The sequence below is a fragment of the Phyllobates terribilis genome, unplaced genomic scaffold, assembly GCF_046119375.1.
Source record: "Phyllobates terribilis strain yellow unplaced genomic scaffold, ASM4611937v1 Scaffold_8__6_contigs__length_399053987, whole genome shotgun sequence".
NCBI classification, from domain to species: Eukaryota; Metazoa; Chordata; class Amphibia; order Anura; family Dendrobatidae; genus Phyllobates; species Phyllobates terribilis.
Genome location: NW_027362768.1, coordinates 230,322,489 through 230,344,026, shown reverse-complemented (window position 1 = coordinate 230,344,026; position 21,538 = coordinate 230,322,489).

Below are 21,538 nucleotides of genomic sequence, written 5' to 3'. Positions count from 1 at the left end.
CTTAGTCATTTTTCCGCCGTTTATCAGACTTTCAGATAGGGCAAATGTCAGTGAGCATTCCGATTTCAGTTCCAGAGTGATTTGCCCAATGAGTCCTTGATATTTAGTCGTTTTCAGCCAATTTTCTGGATTTTTGAAAATTTCACTTTTTTGTGAAAATATACACTAAATGAGGGAATAATATATGTGAGGGTACCCCAGGAGAGTTCCAAATGTGTGGTAGGAATATGTATCCCACGCGGGTAAAATTGAAAAAAGTTAAAAAAAATTTTTTTTTGGACTTAGCCATTTTTCCGGCGTTTATCAGACTTTCAGATAGGGGAAATGTCAGTGAGCATTCCGATTTCAGTTCCAGAGCGATTCGCCCAATGAGTTCTTGATATTCAGTCGTTTTCAGTAAATTTTCTGGATTTTTGAAAATTTCACTTTTTTGTGAAAATATCCACTAAATGAGGGAATAATATGTGTGAGGGTACCCCAGGAGAGTTCCAAATGTGTGTGGGTAGAATATATATCCCACGGGGGTAAAATTAAAAAAAAGTTACAAAACATTTTTTTTGGGACTTAGTCATTTTTCCGCCGTTTATCAGACTTTCAGATACGGCAAATGTCAGTGAGCGTTCCAATTTCAGTTCCAGAGTGATTCGCTCAATGAGTCCTTGATATTTAGTCGTTTTCAGCCAATTTTCTGGATTTTTGAAAATTTCACTTTTTTGTGAAAATATCCACTAAATGAGGGAATAATATATGTGAGGGTACCCCAGGAGAGTTCCAAATGTGTGTGGGTAGAATATATCTCCCACGGGGGTAAAATTAAAAAAAGTTTTAAAAAAATTTTTTTTGGACTTAGTCATTTTTTTGCCATTTATCAGACTTTCAGATAGGGCAAATGTCAGTGAGCGTTCCGATTTCAGTTCCAGAGCGATTTGCCCAATGAGTCCTTGATATTTAGTCGTTTTCAGCCAATTTTCTGGATTTTTGAAAATTTCACTTTTTTGTGAAAATATCCACTAAATGAGGGAATAATATGTGTGAGGATACCCCAGGAGAGTTCCAAATGTGTGTGGGCAAAATATATATCCCACGGGGGTAAATTTGAAAAAAGTTTAAAAAAATTTTTTTTTGGACTTAGTCATTTTTCCGCCGTTTATCATACTTTCAGATAGGGCAAATGTCAGTGAGCGTTCTGATTTCAGTTCCAGAGCGAATCGCCCAATGAGTCCTTGATATTTAGTCGTTTTCAGCCAATTTTCTGGAATTTTGAAAATTTCACTTTTTTGTGAAAATATCCACTAAATGAGGGAATAATATGTGTGAGGGTACCCCAGGAGAGTTCCAAATGTGTGGTAGGAATATATATCCCACGCGGGTAAAATTGAAAAAAGTTAAAAAAAATTTTTTTTTGGACATAGCCATTTTTCCGGCGTTTATCAGACTTTCAGATAGGGGAAATGTCAGTGAGCATTCCGATTTCAGTTCCAGAGCGATTCGCCCAATGAGTTCTTGATATTCAGTCGTTTTCAGTAAATTTTCTGGATTTTTGAAAATTTCACTTTTTTGTGAAAATATCCACTAAATGAGGGAATAATATGTGTGAGGGTACCCCAGGAGAGTTCCAAATGTGTGTGGGTAGAATATATATCCCACCGGGGTAAAATTAAAAAAAGTTGCAAAACATTTTTTTTTGGACTTAGTCATTTTTCCGCCGTTTATCAGACTTTCAGATAGGGCAAATGTCAGTGAGCATTCCGATTTCAGTTCCAGAGTGATTTGCCCAATGAGTCCTTGATATTTAGTCGTTTTCAGCCAATTTTCTGGATTTTTTCAAAATTTCACTTTTTTGTGAAAATATCCACTAAATGAGGGAATAATATTTGTGAAGGTACCCCAGGACAGTTCCAAATGTGTGTGGGTAGAATATATATCCCACGGGGGTAAAATTAAAAAAAAGTTACAAAACATTTTTTTTGGGACTTAGTCATTTTTCCGGCGTTTATCAGACTTTCAGATACGGCAAATGTCAGTGAGCGTTCCAATTTCAGTTCCAGAGTGATTCGCTCAATGAGTCCTTGATATTTAGTCGTTTTCAGCCAAGTTTCTGGATTTTTGAAAATTTCACTTTTTTGTGAAAATATCCACTAAATGAGGGAATAATATATGTGAGGGTACCCCAGGAGAGTTCCAAATGTGTGTGGGTAGAATATATCTCCCACGGGGGTAAAATTAAAAAAAGTTTTAAAAAAATTTTTTTTGGACTTAGTCATTTTTTTGCCATTTATCAGACTTTCAGATAGGGCAAATGTCAGTGAGCGTTCCGATTTCAGTTCCAGAGCGATTTGCCCAATGAGTCCTTGATATTTAGTCGTTTTCAGCCAATTTTCTGGATTTTTGAAAATTTCACTTTTTTGTGAAAATATCCACTAAATGAGGGAATAATATGTGTGAGGATACCCCAGGAGAGTTCCAAATGTGTGTGGGCAGAATATATATCCCACGGGGGTAAATTTGAAAAAAGTTTAAAAAAATTTTTTTTTGGACTTAGTCATTTTTCCGCCGTTTATCATACTTTCAGATAGGGCAAATGTCAGTGAGCGTTCCGATTTCAGTTCCAGAGCGAATCGCCCAATGAGTCCTTGATATTTAGTCGTTTTCAGCCAATTTTCTGGATTTTTGAAAATTTCACTTTTTTGTGAAAATATCCACTAAATGAGGGAATAATATTTGTGAAGGTACCCCAGGACAGTTCCAAATGTGTGTGGGCAGAATATATATCCCACGGGGGTAAAATTAAAAAAAGTTGCAAAACATTTTTTTTTGGACTTAGTCATTTTTCCGCCGTTTATCAGACTTTCAGATAGGGCAAATGTCAGTGAGCATTCCGATTTCAGTTCCAGAGTGATTTGCCCAATGAGTCCTTGATATTCAGTCGTTTTCAGTAAATTTTCTGGATTTTTGAAAATTTCACTTTTTTGTGAAAATATCCACTAAATGAGGGAATAATATGTGTGAGGGTACCCCAGGAGAGTTCCAAATGTGTGGTAGGAATATATATCCCACGCGGGTAAAATTGAAAAAAGTTAAAAAAAAATTTTTTTTGGACTTAGCCATTTTTCCAACGTTTATCAGACTTTCAGATAGGGGAAATGTCAGTGAGCATTCCGATTTCAGTTCCAGAGCGATTCGCCCAATGAGTTCTTGATATTCAGTCGTTTTCAGTAAATTTTCTGGATTTTTGAAAATTTCACTTTTTTGTGAAAATATCCACTAAATGAGGGAATAATATGTGTGAGGGTACCCCAGGAGAGTTCCAAATGTGTGTGGGTAGAATATATATCCCACGGGGGTAAAATTAAAAAAAGTTGCAAAACATTTTTTTTTGGACTTAGTCATTTTTCCGCCGTTTATCAGACTTTCAGATAGGGCAAATGTCAGTGAGCATTCCGATTTCAGTTCCAGAGTGATTTGCCCAATGAGTCCTTGATATTCAGTCGTTTTCAGTAAATTTTCTGGATTTTTGAAAATTTCACTTTTTTGTGAAAATATCCACTAAATGAGGGAATAATATGTGTGAGGGTACCCCAGGAGAGTTCCAAATGTGTGTGGGTAGAATATATATCCCACGGGGGTAAATTTGAAAAAAGTTTAAAAAAAGTTTTTTTTGGACTTAGCCATTTTTCCGGCGTTTATCAGACTTTCAGATAGGGGAAATGTCAGTGAGCGTTCCGATTTCAGTTCCAGAGCGATTTGCCCAATGAGTCCTTGATATTTAGTCGTTTTCAGCCAATTTTCTGGATTATTGAAAATTTCACTTTTTTGTGAAAATATCCACTAAATGAGGGAATAATATGTGTGAAGGTACCCCAGGACAGTTCCAAATGTGTTTGGGTAGAATATATATCCCACGGGGGTAAATTTGAAAAAATTTGAAAAAAAATTTTTTTTGGACTTAGCCATTTTTCCGGTGTTTATCAGACTTTCAGATAGGGCAAATGTCAGTGAGCGTTCCGATTTCAGTTCCAGAGCGATTCGCCCAATGAGTCCTTGATATTTAGTCATTTTCTGCCAATTTTCTGGATTTTTGAAAATTTCGCTTTTTTGTGAAAATATCCACTAAATGAGGGAATAATATGTGTGAGGGTACCCCAGGAAAGTTCCAAATGTGTGTGGGTAGAATATATATCCCACGGGGGTAAATTTGAAAAAAGTTGAAAAACATTTTTTTTTGGACTTAGTCATTTTTCCGCCGTTTATCAGACTTTCAGATAGGGCAAGTGTCAGTGAGCGTTCCGATTTCAGTTCCAGAGCGATTCGCCCAATGTGTCCTTGATATTTAGTCGTTTTCAGCCTATTTTCTGGATTTTTGAAAATTTCACTTTTTTGTGAAAATATCCACTAAATGAGGGAATAATATGTGTGAGGGTACCCCAGGAGAGTTCCAAATGTGTTTGGGTAGAATATATATTCCACGGGGGTAAATTTGAAAAAATTTGAAAAAAAATTTTTTTTGGACTTAGCCATTTTTCCGGCGTTTATCAGACTTTCAGATAGGGCAAATGTCAGTGAGCGTTCCGATTTCAGTTCCAGAGCGATTCGCCCAATGAGTCCTTGATATTTAGTCATTTTCACTCATTTTAGTGGATATTTTCACAAAAAAAGTGAAATTTTGAAAAAATCCAGAAAATTGGCTGAAAACGACTAAATATCAAGGACTCATTGGGCAAATCACTCTGGAACTGAAATCGGAATGCTCACTGACATTTGCCCTATCTGAAAGTCTGATAAACGGCGGAAAAATGACTAAGTCCAAAAAAATTTTTTTTCAACTTTTTTCAATTTTACCCCCGTGGGATATTTATTCTTATTATTGTGTGAGGGTACCCCAGGACAGTTCCAAATGTGTGTGGGTAGAATATATTTCCCACGGGGGTAAAATTAAAAAAAGTTGAAAAACATTTTTTTTTGGACTTAGTCATTTTTCCGGCGTTTATCAGACTTTCATAGGGCAAATGTCAGTGAGCGTTCCAATTTCAGTTCCAGAGTGATTCGTCAAATGAGTCCTTGACATTTAGTCGTTTTCAGCCAATTTTCTGGATTTTTTAAAATTTCACTTTTTTATGAAAATATCCACTAAATGAGGGAATAATATGTGTGAGGGTACCCCAGGAGAGTTCCAAATGTGTGTGGGTAGAATAAATATCCCACGGGGGTAAAATTGAAAAAAGTTTAAAAAAAATTTTTTTGGACTTAGTCATTTTTCCGCCGTTTATCAGACTTTCAGATAGGGCAAATGTCAGTGAGCGTTCCGATTTCAGTTCCAGAGCGATTCGCCCAATGAGTCCTTGATATTTAGTCATTTTCAGCCAATTTTCTGGATTTTTGAAAATTTCGCTTTTTTGTGAAAATATCCACTAAATGAGGGAATAATATGTGTGAGGGTACCCCAGGAGAGTTCCAAATGTGTGTGGGTAGAATATATATCCCACGGGGGTAAATTTGAAAAAAGTTGAAAAAATTTTTTTCTTCGACTTAGTCATTTTTCCGGCGTTTATCAGACTTTCAGATAGGGGAAATGTCAGTGAGCATTCCGATTTCAGTTCCAGAGCGTATCGCCCAATGAGTTCTTGATATTCAGTCGTTTTCAGTAAATTTTCAGGATTTTTGAAAATTTCACTTTTTTGTGAAAATATCCACTAAATGAGGGAATAATATTTGTGAAGGTACCCCAGGACAGTTCCAAATGTGTGTGGGTAGAATATATATCCCACGGGGGTAAAATTAAAAAAAGTTGGAAAACATTTTTTTTTGGACTTAGTCATTTTTCCGCCGTTTATCAGACTTTCAGATAGGGCAAATGTCAGTAAGCATTCCGATTTCAGTTCCAGAGTGATTTGCCCAATGAGTCCTTGATATTTAGTCGTTTTCAGCCAATTTTCTGGATTTTTTAAAATTTCACTTTTTTGTGAAAATATCCACTAAATGAGGGAATAATATGTGTGAGGGTACCCCAGGAGAGTTCCAAATGTGTGTGGGTAGAATAAATATCCCACGGGGGTAAAATTGAAAAAAGTTTAAAAAAATTTTTTTTGGACTTAGTCATTTTTCCGCCGTTTATCAGACTTTCAGATAGGGCAAATGTCAGTGAGCGTTCCGATTTCAGTTCCAGAGCGATTCGCCCAATGAGTCCTTGATATTTAGTCGTTTTCAGCCAATTTTCTGGATTATTGAAAATTTCACTTTTTTGTGAAAATATCCACTAAATGAGGGAATAATATGTGTGAAGGTACCCCAGGACAGTTCCAAATGTGTTTGGGTAGAATATATATACCACGGGGGTAAATTTGAAAAAATTTGAAAAAAAATTTTTTTTGGACTTAGCCATTTTTCTGGTGTTTATCAGACTTTCAGATAGGGCAAATGTCAGTGAGCGTTCCGATTTCAGTTCCAGAGCGATTCGCCCAATGAGTCCTTGATATTTAGTCATTTTCTGCCAATTTTCTGGATTTTTGAAAATTTCGCTTTTTTGTGAAAATATCCACTAAATGAGGGAATAATATGTGTGAGGGTACCCCAGGACAGTACCAAATGTGTGTGGGTAGAATATATATCCCACGGGGGTAAAATTGAAAAAATTTGAAAAAAAAATTTTTTTGGACTTAGCCATTTTTCCGGCGTTTATCAGACTTTCAGATAGGGCAAATGTCAGTGAGCATTCCGATTTCAGTTCCAGAGCGATTCGCCCAATGAGTTCTTGATATTCAGTCGTTTTCAGTAAATTTTCTGGATTTTTGAAAATTTCACTTTTTTGTGAAAATATCCACTAAATGAGGGAATAATATGTGTGAGGGTACCCCAGGAGAGTTCCAAATGTGTGTGGGTAGAATATATATCCCACGGGGGTAAAATTAAAAAAAGTTGCAAAACATTTTTTTTTGGACTTAGTCATTTTTCCGCCGTTTATCAGACTTTCAGATAGGGCAAATGTCAGTGAGCATTCCGATTTCAGTTCCAGAGTGATTTGCCCAATGAGTCCTTGATATTCAGTCGTTTTCAGTAAATTTTCTGGATTTTTGAAAATTTCACTTTTTTGTGAAAATATCCACTAAATGAGGGAATAATATGTGTGAGGGTACCCCAGGAGAGTTCCAAATGTGTGTGGGTAGAATATATATCCCACGGGGGTAAATTTGAAAAAAGTTTAAAAAAAGTTTTTTTTGGACTTAGCCATTTTTCCGGCGTTTATCAGACTTTCAGATAGGGGAAATGTCAGTGAGCGTTCCGATTTCAGTTCCAGAGCGATTTGCCCAATGAGTCCTTGATATTTAGTCGTTTTCAGCCAATTTTCTGGATTATTGAAAATTTCACTTTTTTGTGAAAATATCCACTAAATGAGGGAATAATATGTGTGAAGGTACCCCAGGACAGTTCCAAATGTGTTTGGGTAGAATATATATCCCACGGGGGTAAATTTGAAAAAATTTGAAAAAAAATTTTTTTTGGACTTAGCCATTTTTCCGGTGTTTATCAGACTTTCAGATAGGGCAAATGTCAGTGAGCGTTCCGATTTCAGTTCCAGAGCGATTCGCCCAATGAGTCCTTGATATTTAGTCATTTTCTGCCAATTTTCTGGATTTTTGAAAATTTCGCTTTTTTGTGAAAATATCCACTAAATGAGGGAATAATATGTGTGAGGGTACCCCAGGAAAGTTCCAAATGTGTGTGGGTAGAATATATATCCCACGGGGGTAAATTTGAAAAAAGTTGAAAAACATTTTTTTTTGGACTTAGTCATTTTTCCGCCGTTTATCAGACTTTCAGATAGGGCAAGTGTCAGTGAGCGTTCCGATTTCAGTTCCAGAGCGATTCGCCCAATGTGTCCTTGATATTTAGTCGTTTTCAGCCTATTTTCTGGATTTTTGAAAATTTCACTTTTTTGTGAAAATATCCACTAAATGAGGGAATAATATGTGTGAGGGTACCCCAGGAGAGTTCCAAATGTGTTTGGGTAGAATATATATTCCACGGGGGTAAATTTGAAAAAATTTGAAAAAAAATTTTTTTTGGACTTAGCCATTTTTCCGGCGTTTATCAGACTTTCAGATAGGGCAAATGTCAGTGAGCGTTCCGATTTCAGTTCCAGAGCGATTCGCCCAATGAGTCCTTGATATTTAGTCATTTTCACTCATTTTAGTGGATATTTTCACAAAAAAAGTGAAATTTTGAAAAAATCCAGAAAATTGGCTGAAAACGACTAAATATCAAGGACTCATTGGGCAAATCACTCTGGAACTGAAATCGGAATGCTCACTGACATTTGCCCTATCTGAAAGTCTGATAAACGGCGGAAAAATGACTAAGTCCAAAAAAATTTTTTTTCAACTTTTTTCAATTTTACCCCCGTGGGATATTTATTCTTATTATTGTGTGAGGGTACCCCAGGACAGTTCCAAATGTGTGTGGGTAGAATATATTTCCCACGGGGGTAAAATTAAAAAAAGTTGAAAAACATTTTTTTTTGGACTTAGTCATTTTTCCGGCGTTTATCAGACTTTCATAGGGCAAATGTCAGTGAGCGTTCCAATTTCAGTTCCAGAGTGATTCGTCAAATGAGTCCTTGACATTTAGTCGTTTTCAGCCAATTTTCTGGATTTTTTAAAATTTCACTTTTTTATGAAAATATCCACTAAATGAGGGAATAATATGTGTGAGGGTACCCCAGGAGAGTTCCAAATGTGTGTGGGTAGAATAAATATCCCACGGGGGTAAAATTGAAAAAAGTTTAAAAAAAATTTTTTTGGACTTAGTCATTTTTCCGCCGTTTATCAGACTTTCAGATAGGGCAAATGTCAGTGAGCGTTCCGATTTCAGTTCCAGAGCGATTCGCCCAATGAGTCCTTGATATTTAGTCATTTTCAGCCAATTTTCTGGATTTTTGAAAATTTCGCTTTTTTGTGAAAATATCCACTAAATGAGGGAATAATATGTGTGAGGGTACCCCAGGAGAGTTCCAAATGTGTGTGGGTAGAATATATATCCCACGGGGGTAAATTTGAAAAAAGTTGAAAAAATTTTTTTCTTCGACTTAGTCATTTTTCCGGCGTTTATCAGACTTTCAGATAGGGGAAATGTCAGTGAGCATTCCGATTTCAGTTCCAGAGCGTATCGCCCAATGAGTTCTTGATATTCAGTCGTTTTCAGTAAATTTTCAGGATTTTTGAAAATTTCACTTTTTTGTGAAAATATCCACTAAATGAGGGAATAATATTTGTGAAGGTACCCCAGGACAGTTCCAAATGTGTGTGGGTAGAATATATATCCCACGGGGGTAAAATTAAAAAAAGTTGGAAAACATTTTTTTTTGGACTTAGTCATTTTTCCGCCGTTTATCAGACTTTCAGATAGGGCAAATGTCAGTAAGCATTCCGATTTCAGTTCCAGAGTGATTTGCCCAATGAGTCCTTGATATTTAGTCGTTTTCAGCCAATTTTCTGGATTTTTTAAAATTTCACTTTTTTGTGAAAATATCCACTAAATGAGGGAATAATATGTGTGAGGGTACCCCAGGAGAGTTCCAAATGTGTGTGGGTAGAATAAATATCCCACGGGGGTAAAATTGAAAAAAGTTTAAAAAAATTTTTTTTGGACTTAGTCATTTTTCCGCCGTTTATCAGACTTTCAGATAGGGCAAATGTCAGTGAGCGTTCCGATTTCAGTTCCAGAGCGATTCGCCCAATGAGTCCTTGATATTTAGTCGTTTTCAGCCAATTTTCTGGATTATTGAAAATTTCACTTTTTTGTGAAAATATCCACTAAATGAGGGAATAATATGTGTGAAGGTACCCCAGGACAGTTCCAAATGTGTTTGGGTAGAATATATATACCACGGGGGTAAATTTGAAAAAATTTGAAAAAAAATTTTTTTTGGACTTAGCCATTTTTCTGGTGTTTATCAGACTTTCAGATAGGGCAAATGTCAGTGAGCGTTCCGATTTCAGTTCCAGAGCGATTCGCCCAATGAGTCCTTGATATTTAGTCATTTTCTGCCAATTTTCTGGATTTTTGAAAATTTCGCTTTTTTGTGAAAATATCCACTAAATGAGGGAATAATATGTGTGAGGGTACCCCAGGACAGTACCAAATGTGTGTGGGTAGAATATATATCCCACGGGGGTAAAATTGAAAAAATTTGAAAAAAAAATTTTTTTGGACTTAGCCATTTTTCCGGCGTTTATCAGACTTTCAGATAGGGCAAATGTCAGTGAGCGTTCCGATTTCAGTTCCAGAGCGATTCGCCCAATGAGTCCTTGATATTTAGTCATTTTCACTCATTTTAGTGGATATTTTCACAAAAAAAGTGAAATTTTGAAAAAATCCAGAAAATTGGCTGAAAACGACTAAATATCAAGGACTCATTGGGCAAATCACTCTGGAACTGAAATCGGAATGCTCACTGACATTTGCCCTATCTGAAAGTCTGATAAACGGCGGAAAAATGACTAAGTCCAAAAAAATTTTTTTTCAACTTTTTTCAATTTTACCCCCGTGGGATATTTATTCTTATTATTGTGTGAGGGTACCCCAGGACAGTTCCAAATGTGTGTGGGTAGAATATATATCCCACGGGGGTAAAATTAAAAAAAGTTGAAAAACATATTTTTTTGGACTTAGTCATTTTTCCGGCGTTTATCATACTTTCAGATAGGGCAAATGTCAGTGAGCGTTCCGATTTCAGTTCCAGAGCGATTCGCCCAATGAGTCCTTGATATTTAGTAGTTTTCAGCCAATTTTCCGGATTTTTGAAAATTTCACTTTTTTGTGAAAATATCCACTAAATGAGGGAATAATATGTGTGAGGGTACCCCAGGACAGTTCCAAATGTGTGTGGGTAGAATATATATCCCACGGGGGTAAAATTAAAAAAAGTTGAAAAATATTTTTTTTTGGACTTAGTCATTTTTCCGGCGTTTATCAGACTTTCATAGGGCAAATGTCAGTGAGCGTTCCAATTTCAGTTCCAGAGTGATTCGCCAAATGAGTCCTTGATATTTAGTCGTTTTCAGCCAATTTTCTGGATTTTTTAAAATTTCACTTTTTTGTGAAAATATCCACTAAATGAGGGAATAATATGTGTGAGGGTACCCCAGGAGAGTTCCAAATGTGTGTGGGTAGAATATATATCCCACGGGGGTAAATTTGAAAAAAGTTTAAAAAAATTTTTTTTTGGACTTAGCCATTTTTCCGGCGTTTATCAAACTTTCAGATAGGGGAAATGTCAGTGAGCGTTCCGATTTCAGTTCCAGAGCGATTCGCCCAATGAGTCCTTGATATTTAGTCGTTTTCAGCCAATTTTCTTTATTTTTGAAAATTTCACTTTTTTGTGAAAATATCCACTAAATGAGGGAATAATATGTGTGAGGGTACCCCAGGAGAGTTCCAAATGTGTGTGGGTAGAATATATATCCCACGGGGGTAAAATTAAAAAAAGTTGAAAAAAAATTTTTTTTGGACTTAGTCATTTTTCCGCCGTTTATCATACTTTCAGATAGGGCAAATGTCAGTGAGCGTTCTGATTTCAGTTCCAGAGCGAATCGCCCAATGAGACCTTGATATTTAGTCGTTTTCAGCCAATTTTCTGGAATTTTGAAAATTTCACTTTTTTGTGAAAATATCCACTAAATGAGGGAATAATATGTGTGAGGGTACCCCAGGAGAGTTCCAAATGTGTGGTAGGAATATATATCCCACGCGGGTAAAATTGAAAAAAGTTAAAAAAAAATTTTTTTTGGACTTAGCCATTTTTCCAGCGTTTATCAGACTTTCAGATAGGGGAAATGTCAGTGAGCATTCCGATTTCAGTTCCAGAGCGATTCGCCCAATGAGTTCTTGATATTCAGTCGTTTTCAGTAAATTTTCTGGATTTTTGAAAATTTCACTTTTTTGTGAAAATATCCACTAAATGAGGGAATAATATGTGTGAGGGTACCCCAGGAGAGTTCCAAATGTGTGTGGGTAGAATATATATCCCACGGGGGTAAAATTAAAAAAAGTTGCAAAACATTTTTTTTTGGACTTAGTCATTTTTCCGCCGTTTATCAGACTTTCAGATAGGGTAAGTGTCAGTGAGCGTTCCGATTTCAGTTCCAGAGCGATTCGCCCAATGAGTCCTTGATATTTAGTCGTTTTCAGCCTATTTTCTGGATTTTTGAAAATTTCACTTTTTTGTGAAAATATCCACTAAATGAGGGAATAATATGTGTGAAGGTACCCCAGGACAGTTCCAAATGTGTTTGGGTAGAATATATATTCCACGGGGGTAAATTTGAAAAAATTTGAAAAAAAATTTTTTTTGGACTTAGCCATTTTTCCGGCGTTTATCAGACTTTCAGATAGGGCAAATGTCAGTGAGCGTTCCGATTTCAGTTCCAGAGCGATTCGCCCAATGAGTCCTTGATATTTAGTCATTTTCACTCATTTTAGTGGATATTTTCACAAAAAAAGTGAAATTTTGAAAAAATCCAGAAAATTGGCTGAAAACGACTAAATATCAAGGACTCATTGGGCAAATCACTCTGGAACTGAAATCGGAATGCTCACTGACATTTGCCCTATCTGAAAGTCTGATAAACGGCGGAAAAATGACTAAGTCCAAAAAAATTTTTTTTCAACTTTTTTCAATTTTACCCCCGTGGGATATTTATTCTTATTATTGTGTGAGGGTACCCCAGGACAGTTCCAAATGTGTGTGGGTAGAATATATTTCCCACGGGGGTAAAATTAAAAAAAGTTGAAAAACATTTTTTTTTGGACTTAGTCATTTTTCCGGCGTTTATCAGACTTTCATAGGGCAAATGTCAGTGAGCGTTCCAATTTCAGTTCCAGAGTGATTCGCCAAATGAGTCCTTGACATTTAGTCGTTTTCAGCCAATTTTCTGGATTTTTTAAAATTTCACTTTTTTATGAAAATATCCACTAAATGAGGGAATAATATGTGTGAGGGTACCCCAGGAGAGTTCCAAATGTGTGTGGGTAGAATAAATATCCCACGGGGGTAAAATTGAAAAAAGTTTAAAAAAAATTTTTTTGGACTTAGTCATTTTTCCGCCGTTTATCAGACTTTCAGATAGGGCAAATGTCAGTGAGCGTTCCGATTTCAGTTCCAGAGCGATTCGCCCAATGAGTCCTTGATATTTAGTCATTTTCAGCCAATTTTCTGGATTTTTGAAAATTTCGCTTTTTTGTGAAAATATCCACTAAATGAGGGAATAATATGTGTGAAGGTACCCCAGGACAGTTCCAAATGTGTTTGGGTAGAATATATATCCCACGGGGGTAAATTTGAAAAAATTTGAAAAAAAATTTTTTTTGGACTTAGCCATTTTTCCGGTGTTTATCAGACTTTCAGATAGGGCAAATGTCAGTGAGCGTTCCGATTTCAGTTCCAGAGCTATTCGCCCAATGAGTCCTTGATATTTAGTCATTTTCTGCCAATTTTCTGGATTTTTGAAAATTTCGCTTTTTTGTGAAAATATCCACTAAATGAGGGAATAATATGTGTGAGGGTACCCCAGGAAAGTTCCAAATGTGTGTGGGTAGAATATATATTCCACGGGGGTAAATTTGAAAAAAGTTGAAAAACATTTTTTTTTGGACTTAGTCATTTTTCCGCCGTTTATCAGACTTTCAGATAGGGCAAATGTCAGTGAGCGTTCCGATTTCAGTTCCAGAGCGATTCGCCCAATGAGTCCTTGATATTTAGTCATTTTCAGCCAATTTTCTGGATTTTTGAAAATTTCGCTTTTTTGTGAAAATATCCACTAAATGAGGGAATAATATGTGTGAGGGTACCCCAGGAGAGTTCCAAATGTGTGTGGGTAGAATATATATCCCACGGGGGTAAATTTGAAAAAAGTTGAAAAAATTTTTTTCTTGGACTTAGTCATTTTTCCGGCGTTTATCAGACTTTCAGATAGGGGAAATGTCAGTGAGCATTCCGATTTCAGTTCCAGAGCGTATCGCCCAATGAGTTCTTGATATTCAGTCGTTTTCAGTAAATTTTCAGGATTTTTGAAAATTTCACTTTTTTGTGAAAATATCCACTAAATGAGGGAATAATATTTGTGAAGGTACCCCAGGACAGTTCCAAATGTGTGTGGGTAGAATATATATCCCACGGGGGTAAAATTAAAAAAAGTTGGAAAACATTTTTTTTTGGACTTAGTCATTTTTCCGCCGTTTATCAGACTTTCAGATAGGGCAAATGTCAGTGAGCATTCCGATTTCAGTTCCAGAGTGATTTGCCCAATGAGTCCTTGATATTTAGTCGTTTTCAGCCAATTTTCTGGATTTTTTAAAATTTCACTTTTTTGTGAAAATATCCACTAAATGAGGGAATAATATGTGTGAGGGTACCCCAGGAGAGTTCCAAATGTGTGTGGGTAGAATAAATATCCCACGGGGGTAAAATTGAAAAAAGTTTAAAAAAATTTTTTTTGGACTTAGTCATTTTTCCGGCGTTTATCAGACTTTCAGATAGGGCAAATGTCAGTGAGCGTTCCGATTTCAGTTCCAGAGCGATTCGCCCAATGAGTCCTTGATATTTAGTCGTTTTCAGCCTATTTTCTGGATTTTTGAAAATTTCACTTTTTTGTGAAAATATCCACTAAATGAGGGAATAATATGTGTGAAGGTACCCCAGGAAAGTTCCAAATGTGTTTGGGTAGAATATATATTCCACGGGGGTAAATTTGAAAAAATTTGAAAAAAAATTTTTTTTGGACTTAGCCATTTTTCCGGCGTTTATCAGACTTTCAGATAGGGCAAATGTCAGTGAGCGTTCCGATTTCAGTTCCAGAGCGATTCGCCCAATGAGTCCTTGATATTTAGTCATTTTCACTCATTTTAGTGGATATTTTCACAAAAAAAGTGAAATTTTGAAAAAATCCAGAAAATTGGCTGAAAACAACTAAATATCAAGGACTCATTGGGCAAATCACTCTGGAACTGAAATCGGAATGCTCACTGACATTTGCCCTATCTGAAAGTCTGATAAACGGCGGAAAAATGACTAAGTCCAAAAAAATTTTTTTTCAACTTTTTTCAATTTTACCCCCGTGGGATATTTATTCTTATTATTGTGTGAGGGTACCCCAGGACAGTTCCAAATGTGTGTGGGTAGAATATATTTCCCACGGGGGTAAAATTAAAAAAAGTTGAAAAACATTTTTTTTTGGACTTAGTCATTTTTCCGGCGTTTATCAGACTTTCATAGGGCAAATGTCAGTGAGCGTTCCAATTTCAGTTCCAGAGTGATTCGCCAAATGAGTCCTTGACATTTAGTCGTTTTCAGCCAATTTTCTGGATTTTTTAAAATTTCACTTTTTTATGAAAATATCCACTAAATGAGGGAATAATATGTGTGAGGGTACCCCAGGAGAGTTCCAAATGTGTGTGGGTAGAATAAATATCCCACGGGGGTAAAATTGAAAAAAGTTTAAAAAAAATTTTTTTGGACTTAGTCATTTTTCCGCCGTTTATCAGACTTTCAGATAGGGCAAATGTCAGTGAGCGTTCCAATTTCAGTTCCAGAGTGATTCGCTCAATGAGTCCTTGATATTTAGGCGTTTTCAGCCAATTTTCTGGATTTTTGAAAATTTCACTTTTTTGTGAAAATATCCACTAAATGAGGGAATAATATATGTGAGGGTACCCCAGGAGAGTTCCAAATGTGTGTGGGTAGAATATATCTCCCACGGGGGTAAAATTAAAAAAAGTTTAAAAAAAATTTTTTTTGGACTTAGTCATTTTTTTGCCATTTATCAGACTTTCAGATAGGGCAAATGTCAGTGAGCGTTCCGATTTCAGTTCCAGAGCGATTTGCCCAATGAGTCCTTGATATTTAGTCGTTTTCAGCCAATTTTCTGGATTTTTGAAAATCTCACTTTTTTGTGAAAATATCCACTAAATGAGGGAATAATATGTGTGAGGGTACCCCAGGAGAGTTCCAAATGTGTGTGGGTAGAATATATATCCCACGGGGGTAAAATTAAAAAAAAGTTGAAAAAAAATTTTTTTTGGACTTAGCCATTTTTCCGGCGTTTATCAGACTTTCAGATAGGGGAAATGTCAGTGAGCATTCCGATTTCAGTTCCAGAGCGATTCGCCCAATGAGTTCTTGATATTCAGTCGTTTTCAGTAAATTTTCTGGATTTTTGAAAATTTCACTTTTTTGTGAAAATATCCACTAAATGAGGGAATAATATGTGTGAGGGTACCCCAGGAGAGTTCCAAATGTGTGTGGGTAGAATATATATCCCACGGGGGTAAAATTAAAAAAAGTTGCAAAACATTTTTTTTTGGACTTAGTCATTTTTCCGCCGTTTATCAGACTTTCAGATAGGGCAAATGTCAGTGAGCATTCCGATTTCAGTTCCAGAGTGATTTGCCCAATGAGTCCTTGATATTTAGTCGTTTTCAGCCAATTTTCTGGATTTTTTCAAAATTTCACTTTTTTGTGAAAATATCCACTAAATGAGGGAATAATATTTGTGAAGGTACCCCAGGACAGTTCCAAATGTGTGTGGGTAGAATATATATCCCACGGGGGTAAAATTAAAAAAAAGTTACAAAACATTTTTTTTGGGACTTAGTCATTTTTCCGGCGTTTATCAGACTTTCAGATACGGCAAATGTCAGTGAGCGTTCCAATTTCAGTTCCAGAGTGATTCGCTCAATGAGTCCTTGATATTTAGTCGTTTTCAGCCAATTTTCTGGATTTTTGAAAATTTCACTTTTTTGTGAAAATATCCACTAAATGAGGGAATAATATATGTGAGGGTACCCCAGGAGAGTTCCAAATGTGTGTGGGTAGAATATATCTCCCACGGGGGTAAAATTAAAAAAAGTTTTAAAAAAATTTTTTTTGGACTTAGTCATTTTTTTGCCATTTATCAGACTTTCAGATAGGGCAAATGTCAGTGAGCGTTCCGATTTCAGTTCCAGAGCGATTTGCCCAATGAGTCCTTGATATTTAGTCGTTTTCAGCCAATTTTCTGGATTTTTGAAAATTTCACTTTTTTGTGAAAATATCCACTAAATGAGGGAATAATATGTGTGAGGATACCCCAGGAGAGTTCCAAATGTGTGTGGGCAGAATATATATCCCACGGGGGTAAATTTGAAAAAAGTTTAAAAAAATTTTTTTTTGGACTTAGTCATTTTTCCGCCGTTTATCATACTTTCAGATAGGGCAAATGTCAGTGAGCGTTCCGATTTCAGTTCCAGAGCGAATCGCCCAATGAGTCCTTGATATTTAGTCGTTTTCAGCCAATTTTCTGGATTTTTGAAAATTTCACTTTTTTGTGAAAATATCCACTAAATGAGGGAATAATATTTGTGAAGGTACCCCAGGAGAGTTCCAAATGTGTGTGGGTAGAATATATATCCCACGGGGGTAAAATTAAAAAAAAGTTGAAAAAAAATTTTTTTTGGACTTAGCCATTTTTCCGGCGTTTATCAGACTTTCAGATAGGGGAAATGTCAGTGAGCATTCCGATTTCAGTTCCAGAGCGATTCGCCCAATGAGTTCTTGATATTCAGTCGTTTTCAGTAAATTTTCTGGATTTTTGAAAATTTCACTTTTTTGTGAAAATATCCACTAAATGAGGGAATAATATGTGTGAGGGTACCCCAGGAGAGTTCCAAATGTGTGTGGGTAGAATATATATCCCACGGGGGTAAAATTAAAAAAAGTTGCAAAACATTTTTTTTTGGACTTAGTCATTTTTCCGCCGTTTATCAGACTTTCAGATAGGGCAAATGTCAGTGAGCATTCCGATTTCAGTTCCAGAGTGATTTGCCCAATGAGTCCTTGATATTTAGTCGTTTTCAGCCAATTTTCTGGATTTTTTCAAAATTTCACTTTTTTGTGAAAATATCCACTAAATGAGGGAATAATATTTGTGAAGGTACCCCAGGACAGTTCCAAATGTGTGTGGGTAGAATATATATCCCACGGGGGTAAAATTAAAAAAAAGTTACAAAACATTTTTTTTGGGACTTAGTCATTTTTCCGGCGTTTATCAGACTTTCAGATACGGCAAATGTCAGTGAGCGTTCCAATTTCAGTTCCAGAGTGATTCGCTCAATGAGTCCTTGATATTTAGTCGTTTTCAGCCAATTTTCTGGATTTTTGAAAATTTCACTTTTTTGTGAAAATATCCACTAAATGAGGGAATAATATATGTGAGGGTACCCCAGGAGAGTTCCAAATGTGTGTGGGTAGAATATATCTCCCACGGGGGTAAAATTAAAAAAAGTTTTAAAAAAATTTTTTTTGGACTAAGTCATTTTTTTGCCATTTATCAGACTTTCAGATAGGGCAAATGTCAGTGAGCGTTCCGATTTCAGTTCCAGAGCGATTTGCCCAATGAGTCCTTGATATTTAGTCGTTTTCAGCCAATTTTCTGGATTTTTGAAAATTTCACTTTTTTGTGAAAATATCCACTAAATGAGGGAATAATATGTGTGAGGATACCCCAGGAGAGTTCCAAATGTGTGTGGGCAGAATATATATCCCACGGGGGTAAATTTGAAAAAAGTTTAAAAAAATTTTTTTTTGGACTTAGTCATTTTTCCGCCGTTTATCATACTTTCAGATAGGGCAAATGTCAGTGAGCGTTCCGATTTCAGTTCCAGAGCGAATCGCCCAATGAGTCCTTGATAATTAGTCGTTTTCAGCCAATTTTCTGGATTTTTGAAAATTTCACTTTTTTGTGAAAATATCCACTAAATGAGGGAATAATATGTGTGAGGGTACCCCAGGAGAGTTCCAAATGTGTGTGGGTAGAATATATATCCCACGGGGGTAAAATTAAAAAAAGTTGCAAAACATTTTTTTTTGGACTTAGTCATTTTTCCGCCGTTTATCAGACTTTCAGATAGGGCAAATGTCAGTGAGCATTCCGATTTCAGTTCCAGAGTGATTTGCCCAATGAGTCCTTGATATTTAGTCGTTTTCAGCCAATTTTCTGGATTTTTTCAAAATTTCACTTTTTTGTGAAAATATCCACTAAATGAGGGAATAATATTTGTGAAGGTACCCCAGGACAGTTCCAAATGTGTGTGGGTAGAATATATATCCCACGGGGGTAAAATTAAAAAAAAGTTACAAAACATTTTTTTTGGGACTTAGTCATTTTTCCGGCGTTTATCAGACTTTCAGATACGGCAAATGTCAGTGAGCGTTCCAATTTCAGTTCCAGAGTGATTCGCTCAATGAGTCCTTGATATTTAGTCGTTTTCAGCCAATTTTCTGGATTTTTGAAAATTTCACTTTTTTGTGAAAATATCCACTAAATGAGGGAATAATATATGTGAGGGTACCCCAGGAGAGTTCCAAATGTGTGTGGGTAGAATATATCTCCCACGGGGGTAAAATTAAAAAAAGTTTTAAAAAAATTTTTTTTGGACTAAGTCATTTTTTTGCCATTTATCAGACTTTCAGATAGGGCAAATGTCAGTGAGCGTTCCGATTTCAGTTCCAGAGCGATTTGCCCAATGAGTCCTTGATATTTAGTCGTTTTCAGCCAATTTTCTGGATTTTTGAAAATTTCACTTTTTTGTGAAAATATCCACTAAATGAGGGAATAATATGTGTGAGGATACCCCAGGAGAGTTCCAAATGTGTGTGGGCAGAATATATATCCCACGGGGGTAAATTTGAAAAAAGTTTAAAAAAATTTTTTTTTGGACTTAGTCATTTTTCCGCCGTTTATCATACTTTCAGATAGGGCAAATGTCAGTGAGCGTTCCGATTTCAGTTCCAGAGCGAATCGCCCAATGAGTCCTTGATAATTAGTCGTTTTCAGCCAATTTTCTGGATTTTTGAAAATTTCACTTTTTTGTGAAAATATCCACTAAATGAGGGAATAATATTTGTGAAGGTACCCCAGGACAGTTCCAAATGTGTGTGGGCAGAATATATATCCCACGGGGGTAAAATTAAAAAAAGTTGCAAAACATTTTTTTGGGGACTTAGTCATTTTTCCGCCGTTTATCAGACTTTCAGATAGGGCAAATGTCAGTGAGCATTCCGATTTCAGTTCCAGAGTGATTTGCCCAATGAGTCCTTGATATTTAGACGTTTTCAGCCAATTTTCTGGATTTTTTCAAAATTTCACTTTTTTGTGAAAATATCCACTAAATGAGGGAATAATATTTGTGAAGGTACCCCAGGACAGTTCCAAATGTGTGTGGGTAGAATATATATCCCACGGGGGTAAAATTAAAAAAAGTTACAAAACATTTTTTTTGGGACTTAGTCATTTTTCCGGCGTTTATCAGACTTTCAGATAGGGCAAATGTCAGTGAGCGTTCCAATTTCAGTTCCAGAGTGATTCGCTCAATGAGTCCTTGATATTTAGGCGTTTTCAGCCAATTTTCTGGATTTTTGAAAATTTCACTTTTTTGTGAAAATATCCACTAAATGAGGGAATAATATATGTGAGGGTACCCCAGGAGAGTTCCAAATGTGTGTGGGTAGAATATATCTCCCACGGGGGTAAAATTAAAAAAAGTTTAAAAAAAATTTTTTTTGGACTTAGTCATTTTTTTGCCATTTATCAGACTTTCAGATAGGGCAAATGTCAGTGAGCGTTCCGATTTCAGTTCCAGAGCGATTTGCCCAATGAGTCCTTGATATTTAGTCGTTTTCAGCCAATTTTCTGGATTTTTGAAAATCTCACTTTTTTGTGAAAATATCCACTAAATGAGGGAATAATATGTGTGAGGGTACCCCAGGAGAGTTCCAAATGTGTGTGGGTAGAATATATATCCCACGGGGGTAAAATTAAAAAAAAGTTGAAAAAAAATTTTTTTTGGACTTAGCCATTTTTCCGGCGTTTATCAGACTTTCAGATAGGGGAAATGTCAGTGAGCATTCCGATTTCAGTTCCAGAGCGATTCGCCCAATGAGTTCTTGATATTCAGTCGTTTTCAGTAAATTTTCTGGATTTTTGAAAATTTCACTTTTTTGTGAAAATATCCACTAAATGAGGGAATAATATGTGTGAGGGTACCCCAGGAGAGTTCCAAATGTGTGTGGGTAGAATATATATCCCACGGGGGTAAAATTAAAAAAAGTTGCAAAACATTTTTTTTTGGACTTAGTCATTTTTCCGCCGTTTATCAGACTTTCAGATAGGGCAAATGTCAGTGAGCATTCCGATTTCAGTTCCAGAGTGATTTGCCCAATGAGTCCTTGATATTTAGTCGTTTTCAGCCAATTTTCTGGATTTTTTCAAAATTTCACTTTTTTGTGAAAATATCCACTAAATGAGGGAATAATATTTGTGAAGGTACCCCAGGACAGTTCCAAATGTGTGTGGGTAGAATATATATCCCACGGGGGTAAAATTAAAAAAAAGTTACAAAACATTTTTTTTGGGACTTAGTCATTTTTCCGGCGTTTATCAGACTTTCAGATACGGCAAATGTCAGTGAGCGTTCCAATTTCAGTTCCAGAGTGATTCGCTCAATGAGTCCT